This window comes from Triticum aestivum, chromosome 6B, assembly GCF_018294505.1.
Source record: "Triticum aestivum cultivar Chinese Spring chromosome 6B, IWGSC CS RefSeq v2.1, whole genome shotgun sequence".
Taxonomy (NCBI): Eukaryota; Viridiplantae; Streptophyta; class Magnoliopsida; order Poales; family Poaceae; genus Triticum; species Triticum aestivum.
The window spans coordinates 594,216,906-594,230,505 of NC_057810.1; positions in this window are offsets into that span (position 1 = coordinate 594,216,906).

The following is a 13,600-nucleotide window of genomic DNA, read 5'->3' on the forward strand; positions in this document are numbered from 1 at the left end:
TGTATGAATTATATGTTCATTGTGTGAAGTGGCGATTGTAAGCCAACTCTTTATCCCATTCTTGTTCATTACATGGGATTGTGTGAAGATGACCCTTCTTGCGACAAAACCACCATGCGGTTATGCCTCTAAGTCGTGCTTCGACACGTGGGAGATATAGCCGCATCGTGGGTGTTACAAGTTGGTAATCAGAGCCATCCCCGACTTAGGAGCCCCCTGCTTATTTGTTTGCTGGCATTGTTGAGTCTAGAAAAAAATGTTTTGAGTCTTAGGATTATATATATCAAAGAGTAGGATTCTTTTTACTCCTCAGTCCCTTCGTCGCTCTGGTGAGGTATCCTGACGTAGATGTTTTGACTTTCCTCTCCTCAAATTTCACTAATTTTTTTTAGGATCACGCGGGTATCTTGGAATCGTTCTGATATTCTTACGACGAGAACATTGTTCTTGGTGCCTCCTGTCTATTATGTGGCATTGACCCGGGGAGTTGAGCTCCGAGGTGTTGTCGTCATAATTTTATCATTGCAGTTCTGGAATACCTGAGTTTTGCTGACATCGAAAATCTCTTTTATGCAGTTGTTGGTGAGATAACCTCGACGTCACCCAGTACTGGGGAGTTCGGGAGTATTGCCATAGCTCGTATAACGAATGCTTTTCGAAGGTTGAGGTACACAATTCCGAAGGTTTCTTGGTTATGTGTTGACGGATGGATACAGCTTGGATGTAGGTATTGTTAGTTTTGGGTGAGATATATATTGCTTCCCCTGTATCCCCAACACCATATTGCATAACCAGAAAGTTTCGGGAGTTTTATAGGTGGGAATTCAAGTAGCTCCTAGAATATCTTTTCGACAGATGCATGATATGCGATTGGGGTTCGACGTCTAGTGGTCCGCCTATCCACGGTCGTTTTTACAGTGGTCTCATTGTGTCTTAAAGAACCCTTGGCTATGCTGGTTCGGGGACACTTCGTATGTCATGTGCACTACCTTGTACATGATGGTGTTGTACAATCGAGCCCGTGTGGGCCCCACCACGAAAACTTCGGACGGAATCTCTATCATATGTTTGTTCCGTCTTATTCTGCAAGCCAAATCCTTTGTTTTGTTTTATTTGTGGTATTCGAGTTGCTTCGAAGTCAAGTGTTGATTCCACACCTTTCCTAAACGGTATTCTCATATTGCTATGTGAATACTAACCCTTCTTGATCATCGAGGTCGTCATGTTAATTCTTTCCCAACTGACGTGCTTCTCTTCAAGTGGATCCGATCATTTCAACATCCGCAAGATCAATTCTAAGTTTTCTCAATGGTATCCATTCCATCTGCCCCAAGTTGCCTTTGTTTTTTCCGCCCTCCCACCCTTTTCTTCAAGGACTTAGATTTCTTAATCATGTATCCTTTTATTTGTGAGAAGTCTCTTCATTCATTTCTTTCAATGTTCTTATCCGGTGATTTCCCATGAAGATGCTCAACAGTTTCAAGTTCATCATCCTTCGTTGTTGCTTCTTCTCCGGTGGATCCAATTCAAGCTTTCAGTGTTGATCATATCCCTTTCCTCATTTCAAATGTTTTCCCATGCCGGTGCACCTCTTAGTTGTTCACCTCTCTCTATTCTTATCCGGAGTGCTCAAGATATCTCAGAAGATTCATGTTTCTATTCTTAATCTTTTCAAGTTATTTAGAGGTTGATATCTCGTTCAAGCCATTTAAATCAACCGGTGCAATCTCTCCGTAAGCTTCAACGGTGTTTCTTTTTAGTGGGCCCTAACCCACAGGTCTTTTCCCAGGATCTTACCTGACTCTTCTATTTATCACGAGCGATTCTCAAATTCATTTCCAAGTTTGACGTAAGAATGAATTTTCATCAGTCAAATGTCTTTCTCCAAGATCTTTCAAATTCTTTCATTGTTGGTTCAACCTTTCAAATTGTCATTCCGGAGTGCCTCAACAATTCATGGTGGTTCTCGTCATCATTCTCAGCATGTGAAGACCGAAGAAGAGGTTCTCTTAAATCTTGTCTGTTCTCTTGAAGATTCATGGTTCTAGCTTATGACGTCCTCTCATAATTGTTTATTTTATTGTGAGAATTCTTTTCACCCATCCAGAGCAATTCAGGAGTCTCTTCAGTTTGATTCTCCGGAGCCCATCTTCTCAGAATTATTCATTCCAGCTTTCAGTTCTCGTTCTCCAAATCTTACCGGTGCATCGTTCAAGTTTACTCTAGTCAGCTCATGATCTCTTTGTTCTCTTGTATTTAAATCCCCTAAAGTATCTTCATTCGTTTTCTAATTATCCCCGGTGAATTGTACCTTTGCTACTTTCATTTTTCAATTCTTACGGTGGTTCGTTCAAGATTTCACTTCCTTCGTTATCATATCAATTCATTCGTTGTTTCCAAATCCTACCGGTGGTTCCATCAATACCTTCTCAAGTTTACGCTATATCTCTCTTAATCCTTTCTACGAGAATAAGTAGTATGCCAAATCCGTTGCTTGTCATCAACTTAAATTGGTGAAGGATATGCATAACATAATTCTTATTATTGTTTCATCCAAGTAATCTAGTTTCTTATTTCCAGAGTTGTTCATCATGTCACATTTCTCGGTTCGAGATGCTTCATCTTTTCTTTTACCGGAGTTCTTCATGGAGGCTCAACATGGTGGTTCATCAAGGATTCTTTTCATTCTTCAGTTGTTCTTCGAGATTTCTCTCGAAGTTAAGATCCGCCAAGCTATACTCTAAAATAAACATGGTGTTCAGCTCATGTTTTATTTTGAGGAGTTCAAGTATTCTTCTTCTTGCATTTCAAAGTGCTATTCTTTCTACCTTATCTTTTGAGATGGTGTTATGTCACTCTTGACAATTTCCTTCATGTTTCGCGATTCACATGTTGTCAAGAACGAGGTATTTTAAATCCATCAATCTCTTCGTTGGAGTTATCTTAGTATAGATTTCACCTAAAGCCTTCCCTAAGGAATGTTGCTATTTGTGGTGCTTATCAATGATCCAAGTTTTCTCCTATCCTCTCGGCGAAAGCAGTTTTCATCTCTTCGTTGATCCCAAGCAAGCAATTGTTTCAGTTAGTGGCCGGTTGTCACCTCAAATTTTGAGAAGTTTTCCATAAGCCCACTACAAGCTTATTCCTTTCGTTGTTGGTTTCCAACAACTCAGTTATAACCTTCTTGGAAGGGTGCTTTCCAAGCTTATTTGTGGCAGAAGTTGGCATTTTCTTCTCCATTCTATTATTCCAATGATCTATCTTCTATTATTTCTTCCGGAGGCATTGTGATGTTGTGCTCTTCACCCATCACGTCGTTTTGTCAAGTTCATGTTATTTTCTTGCTTATCCAATTAACCGAAGTGTTGTGTCACCTCTTCAAGTTCTTTTCATCTTATCAAGTCTTGCATCTCTTTTCAACCGGAGTGTTGTCCGAATTTGTTCTTCCTCGTTCCTTGTTTATCTCGTTTCAACCAGAGTGGTTCCAATTCCTTCTTGTCCATTGTACTCGTCATTCATCGCTTTGCATCCTCCAAGGTTCACATGGTGTTCCTTGCTTCTCTTTTCTACTGGAATGCTCTCAATTTCGTTCAACTCTATTGTGTTATTCTTTCAAGTTTTCAACCTCTCGTGGTTCATCGGTTTCACACATTGGTCGAAGAAGCAACTTAGTTTTACCTCTTCTCTTCCTCTTCCGTTTCTCTCCGGTGCCATTCTAGATCTCAGGACGAGATCCTCTTGTAGTGGTGGAGTGTTGTAACGCCCCAAGACCGGAGCTTCAGATGCCTTCCATGTTTTCCGAGTTTCATCGTGTGATTTTGTTTTGTTCATGCATTCATCTCTGCATCACGTGCATTGCATCATGTCATCATGCCAGCATGTCATTTAATTTTTAATACCTCAACTAAATAAATTGCATAGATCTTTTGATCTATTTAAACCGAGGGAACTCACAGGGTGATTTCTCTTTATAACATATCCTTCCAATATTAGGGAGCTAATATAAAATATTCCATTGATGTGGAATTATGTTTGACCCACTTGCAAAATATCCCATGCCGTTGTTATCTCAATTCTTGGTCTCCAACCTTGCCCATAATTTCTTTCATCATTTTCCGGAGCTCCACCAAAATTCTCAACATTTTTGGACACTTCAAAAACCAAGTCCTTGTTCAAACCATTTGAATTAAATTCAAATGACTTTGAATTTAATTCTTGCAATCTTGCCCACACCATTTTTTCTTGGAACAAGCGCATTTTTGCGAGTCCGAGAAAATTACCCCCATGCGTAAATGCTATCCCAAACACTTCCTTTCCTCTTCTTTTCCTCTTTGGTATTTTCTGTTTTGGAAAATAAAAGAGTAGAGGGAGAGAAGAAGCCCAGCAGCCTTGCAGCCCAGCAACCAGGCCGGCCCATTTGCATCTTGGCCCAGCCGCGCCCAGCTTAAGCCTTCTCCCGATCCCCCTGCTCGCTGCCTTCCCTCGCGCCGCCACCTTCGTCTCGATCCCCATCGCGTGCATGCATCGAGCCAGGGAGTGGAGCTCCCTGCACCCGGTCCCCTCGCCGGCTTGCCGCCTCCACCGCGATTCCTCCTCCGTCGCGCCGTCCCTACCTTCCCCTCGTCGCCTCCATCCCTTTCCCCCGTCGCCTCTACGCGCGAGCGCCGCGTGCCCACGCCTCCCGATTGATGTCGTCGCCGCGGGCATCGAGCTCGTCGCCCCGCCTCCAAGTTCTCTGGCGTCGTTGAACCATCTCCGCCTTCGCCTCCTGCCCGTGCTCCGCCGCCCTCGTCAGCGCCCACGCTCCTCTCGGTACCTTGCCTCGTCGCCCGCCTGCATGCTCGAAGATGCCCAAGGCTCATGCCCTCCTCCTTCAGCAGGTTCTCATGGCCCCCCTGCCATGGCCGTGTAGCCCAGCGAGGCCCCTCACCAGCGCTCGGCCTCCTCCCCGAGTTCCTGCTCCCTTCATCCACGGTGCCGCTGCCCCGCCCGAGCTCTCTGCTCGACCAGGAGCTCGTCAACTCCGGCGCGTGCCCCAGCCTCCTCTGCTTCGCCTTCTCGCCGGAGATCGCGTCCCTGCTATCTTCCTCACCTCCTGCCTCTCCCTCGTCTGCAAGGGAGACGAGCGACCGAAGCCTCGCGCCAAGCTCCCCTGCATCGCGCGAGTCTCCGAGCCCCTACCTCCTCGACCGCTTCAAGTCCCTGTCGCCGGCTTCCTGTCTTGCTTCTTTTGGACCAGCAAGAACATCGCCAAGGACCGTACGCGGACACATCGTCTCTAGGATTTTTCACCAAGTACCTCTACGTGCGGATTCACCAAGTACCCTTCGGATGCGCCAAGTTCGACTACATGGACGGTCAAGTACCTCTACCGACGACCCCTAACATCTACGGATCATGAACAACTACTTCATCTACGAAACGTGTACAACTACCGCCGTCGACATGTACCACTACTTCCACTACTGTTGCGAGAACGACTACTTCCCACGACGACCCGTGAACGACTACTTCCTTCGTACCGAACCCGAACCGCCCCGAAACGCACGCACGACGGCCGTCGGCCAGTTTTTTCCCGTGTCCACGTACAGCCCGTTCACGGGTCCGTGTAAGGGTCCGTGTACGCGGCGTGTGCCACGTACATGGTTTTGCCCAGTTTTCCATGGCGCGCGTCAACTTCCGTTCACGACGGCCGTCGGGCACTTTTTTCCCGTGTCCACGTACAGCCCGTTCACGGGTCCGTGTAAGGGTCCGTGTACGCGGCGTGTGCCACGTACGTGGTTTTGCCCAGTTTTCCATGGCGCGCGTCAACTTCCGTCCACGACGGCCGTCGGGCACTTTTTTCCCGTGTCCACGTACAGCCCGTTCACGGGTCCGTGTAAGGGTCCGTGTACGCGGCGTGTGCCACGTACGTGGTTTTGCCCAGTTTTCCATGGCGCGCGTCAACTTCCGTCCACGACGGCCGTCGGGCACTTTTTTCCCGTGTCCACGTACAGCCCGTTCACGGGTCCGTGTAAGGGTCCGTGTACGCGGCGTGTGCCACGTACGTGGTTTTGCCCAGTTTTCCATGGCGCGCGTCAACTTCCGTCCACGACGGCCGTCGGGCACTTTTTTCCCGTGTCGACGTACAGCCCGTTCACGGCTCCGTGTAAGGGTCCGTGTACGTGCCGTGTGCCACGTACGTGGTTTTGCCCAGTTTTCCATGGCGCGAGTCAACTTCCGTCCACGACGGCCGTCGGGCACTTTTTTCCCGTGTCCACGTACAGCCCGTTCACGGGGTCCGTGTAAGGGTCCGTGTACGCGGCGTGTGCCACGTACATGGTTTTGCCCAGTTTTCCATGGCGCGCGAAAGGTATAACGACGAGACGACCGCCCGTGTATGTATGTGTGTTGTATGAGATGCTCGTGTTTGCACCGTGCCCGTTTGTCCTTGCAAGTTCCTCCTCGTTTGCCATGCCGTCGACCCGTGGGAACCCGGTAATCCAGGATCACCCCACCATCTTGCATGACTCGCTCACGTCACACTTCCTTTTGCACCGGTACCTCCATGAGTTATCGGGACCGGAATGTTGCCGTGGCACCATTTCTGTTTCACTGCCGTGGCACCTTTTTCCTTCCGCCATGGCGACAAATGCCTTGTATCATGCTCATGTTAACGTTTTCATAAAAATTGCATAAAACTTGCATATGTCATCCGCATCATGATATCAACATTTAAATGCTTAAAATTGATGTTTGCATTAAATACTAAATGACATGGGGACTTTCCGGAATTGTTGTTTGTTGTTGCGGCCTCGTTTAAACTTGCCTAAATAGGTAGTTTAATTATGCTTCACCCTTGCCATGTTTAATAACATTTAATATTGTTGTGTTCCTAAACGAGAGAGAACTAAATAATTCGATGTGGTATTTCGTCAATATGCAACTCGCATATTGAGCTCCACTTAATTTGTAGTATTGTTTGAGCACTTTGCCATGCCATGCCTCATTGAACCAAACATGCATCATACTTGTTTGTGCATCATGACATATTTCGCTTGTGTTTTTACCATGTTGTTTGCTTCTTTCCGGTTTGCTTCTCTCGTTAGCTTCCATTTCGTTCCGGAGTTGTGAGGATTCGTTCAACTACGTCCGTTTGTCTTCTTCTTGGAATCGTTCTTCTTCCTTGCGGGATTTCAGGCAAGATGACCTTTACCCTCGATACCACTTCTATCTTTGCTTGCTAGTTGCTTCGTTCTATAGCTATGATGCGATGCCTATCCCTTGTTTACCATGCCTCTCAAGTTGCCATGTCAGCCTCTAACCTTTTCACCATTCCTAGCAAACCATTGCTTGGCTATGTTACCGCTTTGCTCAGCCCTCTTATAGCGTTGCTAGTTGCAGGTGAAGTTGAAGATTGCTCCATGATGGGCAGGATTATGTTGGGATATCACAATATCTCTTATTTAATTAATGCATCTATATACTTGGTAAAGGGTGGAAGGCTCGGCCTTATGCCTGGTGTTTTGTTCCACTCTTGACGCCCTAGTTTCCGTCATACCGGTGTTATGTTCCTTGATTTTGCGTTCCTTACACGGTTGGGTGATTTATGGGACCGCCTTGACAGTTCGCTTTGAATAAAACTCCTCCAGCAAGGCCCAACATTGGTTTTAACATTTGCCACCTAAGCCTTTTTCCCTTGGGTTCTGCAGACTCAAGGGTCATCTTTATTTTACCCCCCGGGCCAGTGCTCCTCCGAGTGTTGGTCCAAACTAGAGCACCGTGCGGGACCATTCCTTGGCAACTTGGATTACGTCGGTACCTGTACGCTTAGCTTATCCGGTGTGCCCTGAGAACGAGATATGTGCAGCTCCTATCGGGATTTGTCGGCACAGCGGGTGGTCTTGCTGGTCTTGTTTTACCATTGTCGAAATGTCTTGTAAACCGGGATTCCAAGTTTGATCGGGTCTTCCTGGGAGAAGGAATATCCTTCGTTGACCGTGAGAGCTTGTGATGGGCTAAGTTGGGACACCCCTGCAGGGTATAATCTTTCGAAAGTCATGCCCGCGGTTATGTGGCAGATGGGAATTTGTTAATGTCCGGTTGTAGATAACTTGACACCAGATCCGAATTAAAATGCATCAACCGCGTGTGTAGCCGTGATGGTCTCTTTTCGGCAGAGTCCGGAAAGTGAACACGGTTTTGGGTTATGTTTGACGTAAGTAGGAGTCCAGGATCACTTCTTGATCATTGCTAGTTGCACGACCGTTCCGTTGCTTCTCTTCTCGCTCTTATTTGCGTATGTTAGCCACCATATTTGCTTAGTGCTTGCTGCAACTCCACCTCATTACCACTTCCTACCCATAAGCTTAAATAATCTTGATCTCATGGGTTTTGAGATTGATGAGTCCTCGTGACTCACCAGATTCTACCAACAGTTGCAGGTGCCGATGATACCAGTGCAGGCGATGCAACCGAGCTCAGATGGGAGCTCAACGAAGATCTTGGTCGTTGCTATGTTTCGTTTCATGTTGATCAATAGTGGAGCCCAGTTGGGACGATCGGGGATCTAACAGTTGGGTTATCTTCTTTTCTTTTGGCTTCGTCCGTAGTCGGACTATGTGTGTACTCTGATTGATGTATGAATTATATGTTCATTGTGTGAAGTAGCGATTGTAAGCCAACTCTTTATCCCATTCTTGTTCATTACATGGGATTGTGTGAAGATGACCCTTCTTGCGACAAAACCACCATGCGGTTATGCCTCTAAGTCGTGCTTCGACACGTGGGTGATATAGCCGCATCGTGGGTGTTACAGGTTATGAGCAAGATTAAAAGATAGTTTTTAATAAATAGATCTGACAAAAATAGAAAATAAATAAATAAAACAAAATTTCAGCAGGGTATTTTTTGTATTAATATATGATAGAAAATAGACCCCGGGGGCATAGTTTTCACTAGAGGCTTCTCTCGAGAAAATAGCATACGATGGGTAGACAAATTACTATTGGGCAATTGACAGAAAAGCAAATAATTATGACGGTATCCAAGGCAATGATCATATATAGAGGCATCACGTCTGAGACAAGTATACCAAAACGATTCTGCATCTACTACTATTACTCCGCACATCGATAACTATCCAACATGCATCTAGTGTATTAAGTTCATGAAAGAACGGAGTAATGCCTTAAGCAAGATGGCATGATGTAGACAAGATAAACTCACAGATGAAATAAATCTCATCTTGTTACCCTTAATAGCAACGATACATGCGTGTCATGTCTCTTTCTATCACTGAGATTGAGCACCGCAAGATCGAACCCATCAGAAAGCACTTCTTCCCGTGGCAAGAAAAATCAATCTAGTTGGCCAAATCAAACCAATAAATCAGAGAAGAAGTACAAGGCTATAGTAATCATGCATAAAAGAGTTCAGAGAAAACTCAAATAATATTCATAGATAGATCTGATCATAAACTCACAATTCATCGGATCCCAACAAAGACACTACAAAAAGTCATTACATCAAATAGATCTCCAAGAACACCAAGAAGAACATCGTATTGAAGATCAAAAAGAGAGAAGAAGTCATCTAATTACTAACTATGGACACATAGGTCCGTGGTAAACTACTCATGCATCATCGGAGGGGCAGCAAGGATGATGAATAACCCCTCCGTGGTCGTTTCCCCCTCCGACAGAGTGCCAAAAAAGGCCTCTAGATTGGATCTCGTGGTTCTGAAACTTGCGGCGGTGAAAAAGTATTTCGTGGATTCCGTTGTAGGTTTTGGAACTTTAGAGTACTTATAGAGGCGGAGGTAGGTCAAAAGGAGGCTCGTGGGCCCCAGTACCCACCAGGGCGCGCCAGAGCCCCTGGCGCGCTCTCGTGCTTAGTGGGACACCCCTCCATCTTCTCGTGGCCTCCAGAAGCTTCCAGGGTCTCTTATTGCCAGAAAAAAATCTCCAAAAAGTTTCGTGACATTTGGACTTCGTTTGATACTGATATTCTGCAAAGTCGAAAAACAAGCAAAAAAACAGCAACTGACACTGGGCACTAAGTTAATAGGTTAGTCCCCAAAAATGATATAAAGTTACTTGTAAATGTATATAAAATATCCAAGATTGATAATGTAATAGCATGGAACAATAAAAAAATTATAGATACGTAGAAGACGTATCAACCGACAATACCGTCGCCGGCAGGGGGAAGGGCAAGGCTTGCCATCCAGGGCGTCCTTGACCGCGGCGGCCCTCCGCATGACGCAGGAGGAAGTGGAGCGGCTCCTCCGTGGGCGCCACGCGGCGGCCAGGTAGGGCTACCGCGCTCCCGCCGCCGCCGACGACAGCGGCGGCACGAACGACGATGGAGGTGCCGCCGGCCAGGCCGGCCACACATACAAGGTCACCTTTCGCTGCAAGCTAATTTAGTTGTGTTAACGCTTTAATTGAACAGTCGAAATATCGTCCATTTTATATAAATTATATCCGAACTTAAGCGAATCCCGTTAGGTTTGCACGAAATTAGTCCGGTTTGTTCAAAGTCACTTTGAAATGTATACAGACAAGTTTGGATGGCCGACTCCGTATCACTATCCGCGGATGCATACAGTGTTCAGGAGTCGGCGTTGGAGATGCCCTTATTTCCCTTGTCTTAATTGAATCCGTTGAAAATAACATTAGTACTTGGATGGGAAATCAAGCTCTTGCGTGGCTGTACGCGAGCAATAATTTTATTTCCTTTCTGGAGAATCTATAGGGGGATCGGCGCGTATGAACATGTTCTTGGGTTCCATTCGGAGAGCATTTTTTGACGGTAGCTGGTACAGAATAAATTGCTCGTAGTTGAATCACGTGGGGCACTCGTTGGATAGCGAGGTCAACATAAGCGGTTGGTCGAGATTGCAGTGGTAGAAACGTATTCCATCATTGTTTCATCACTTTGTGGAGATTGGTAGTGCAGAGACACCAACCGAACCATCCCCGAGACTCCGAGAACCCTCGCAAGTCTGTCAGATCCGGGATCTTCTTCCCTCCCCAAGTCCGCAAGGCCATCAACCAGACTGCTCTAGTCTGGTCCGGTCTGCCTCGTCTTTCTTTTGGTCACTTGAACCTTGAATGGAACATGCTCCTACGAGGACACGTTTGTTGGCGAGAGAAATATTGGTAGGAGTACCATGCAAGTTGGGTTTTGCAGCTCATTTTTGTTTCTTTTCGCGACAGTTTACCAGCTCCTTTTTCTGTGAAGAAATAAACCCGACGAATGATTTACACCGTACGTTGGGCTGCCCTGTCCGCACTCGCTTGAGAGTGAAATCTGAACGTTGACTTAGGCCAACTCCACCGCACGATCCCAAATGGACGTCCGGATTGGCTGGATTTTGTCCCTTTGAGGCGCCGATGGATACGCCCGTGTCCGGCTGTGTCCATTGGGTCGTACGTGCGCTCACCGCGCGGCCGCACCCCAAATCATGTCCGTGTCAGGAAAACAATAAAAAAAAGAAAACATAAAAAAATGACTAAAAAGGTAAATAAACGCAGTTTAATAAAAGATAAAACTTAGTTATGGGGGTTCCATGGCCACAAAACGGCCCAGTTTCATCACATTAATAATTAAACATCAAAAAGAAAAAAAAACGGTCGCCGCCGGCGCGCTCCTGCCCCTGCCCGTCGTTGCCGTCGCCGTGGCGCTCTTCACTGGCCGCCGGTGTCGTCGTCGTCGCTGACGAGGTCGACGTAGGCCGGGGGCGTCCACAGGTGGGCCGGCGGTGCGTGCGGTGCCTGGTAGACGGGGGCGGGCTGGACGGCGGGAGGTGCCTGCAACACTTCCTCCCGTGGCGACCCCTCCCGCTCCGGTGACTGCGGCGGAGTGGCGCGCCAGTCCACGCCACGTCGGCGGCCATCTCCGGAGCAGTGCAGGACTAGGCCCACCCCGTGCCCACCAGCTGCTGGAAGGCGGCCGCCGGCTCCTCCTCCATGGCGTCCTCCCTCCTCTCCTCCGTCAAGGCCGCCATCTGCAACTCCGGGAAGGCCACGTCGCCGGCGGCAGACAGTGCCATGGCCTCCTCCAAGCCGTCCCATTGCCGCTCGTCGTGCATGCGCATGGAGTCCTTCATGACACGCTGCACGAGACGGGCTTCCTCCTCCGCCGTCATGCGAGGAGGTGGTGGTGGCGATGGAGACGGCGACGGCGTGGGCGTGAGGCCGCGCACCACCCTACGCCCGCGCTCCTGGGGAGCAGCCGCTCGGTGCTCTGGGCGTGGCCGCCGTGGCCCCGTCGACGTGCCGGCGAAATAGGACGCCCGCCGCGCATCGTGCTCATCGCGGAACCAGGTGTCCCACAATGGCGAGTCGGGGGCGTGCCTGGGGTCGTAGTAGAGGTCGTCCGGGAGGAGGCGGCGGCGGCGCTCGATCTCCTGGCGGCGCGCACGGCCGGTCACCGGGACCGGCGGGATCGGCACGCGGTCGGCTGACAAATGTCAGTTGTTGGGGAGGTGGGCTTCGCTCCAGGGGATCGGCGTCCTCGTCTCTCAATAACGACGGCACACCTCAGCGCGGATGTAGTGTCGGTCGCGCTCGCCGGCGGACGCGGGGGCAATGAAGAACGCGGGCGGCGAGGGGGCCCGACGTGGTGGCGCTGGCGAGGCCGGCTCCTCCTTCTTCACCGAGCCGCGGCGACGCCCCGACGAGGAGCCAGCCTCGCAGTCGTGCTTGCATTTGCGGCCGTAGTTCCAGAGCCCCATGGCTGCGGGGTGGCTGGCCGGCGAGTTCTTGGCTAGGGTTTGGGGCCTGGGGCTGTCGGGTTTCGAGGAGGCCGCGGGGTGGCGTGGGGCAGTGTGGACGACGACCGGTCCACGTTTCCCACTTAAAGAAGGACGGCGACCCTTCCATGTGTGGATGACAGGTGGGGCCGCCCGCCCGTGCGCATTAATGTGGGCGGGAGGAAGGTAGGTGGCCGCCTGCCACGCGGCCCCGACGCGGACGAGGGCGCGTCCGTTTGGTGTCCGCCGCGACCCAAACCCAGCGCAAGTTTGCGCTCGAAATGGGTCGGCCCGGACACAAAACGGACAAAATGAGTCCGGGCCGTCGTGCGCTGGGCCGCCTCCTTTGTCCTTTTTACCCCAAACAGACCGGAACGAATAGAATAGGATCGCACGGTGGAGTTGGCCTTACTGCTGGACGGTGGGAACGTTACGGGCTTCCGCGCGGGCGAAGGTGTTTCCACCCATGCGATTGGATCCGACTCGTTCTGGTCTGGGTATATGCTTGCTTGCAGTATCATTTCTTCTTGATACTGTAACTACAGCGCAGAATGAAAACCAAGAGTCAGAAGACTTACCTGGACTCCTGCCCTCGTGCGAACTTATCTAGGGTTCCGTGCCTCTCGCCGGCACCGCTGCCGGTCCACCTCGTTTTCTGTGGTCCTTGGACCATGGAGACGCGATGGATCCCGGTCCTTGCTAGCGAAAGAGCTTTATTTTTATATATATTTTTGTGTTTTATTATGGTTTGTGGCATGCTTAAGAAGGTGAGGCGACGATGTCTTCTTAAAGATGTAATAAAGTCCTCTCCGTCCGGCCCCCGTTCAGCGTTGTCGGAAAGCATGTAGAGATTTGTCTCCG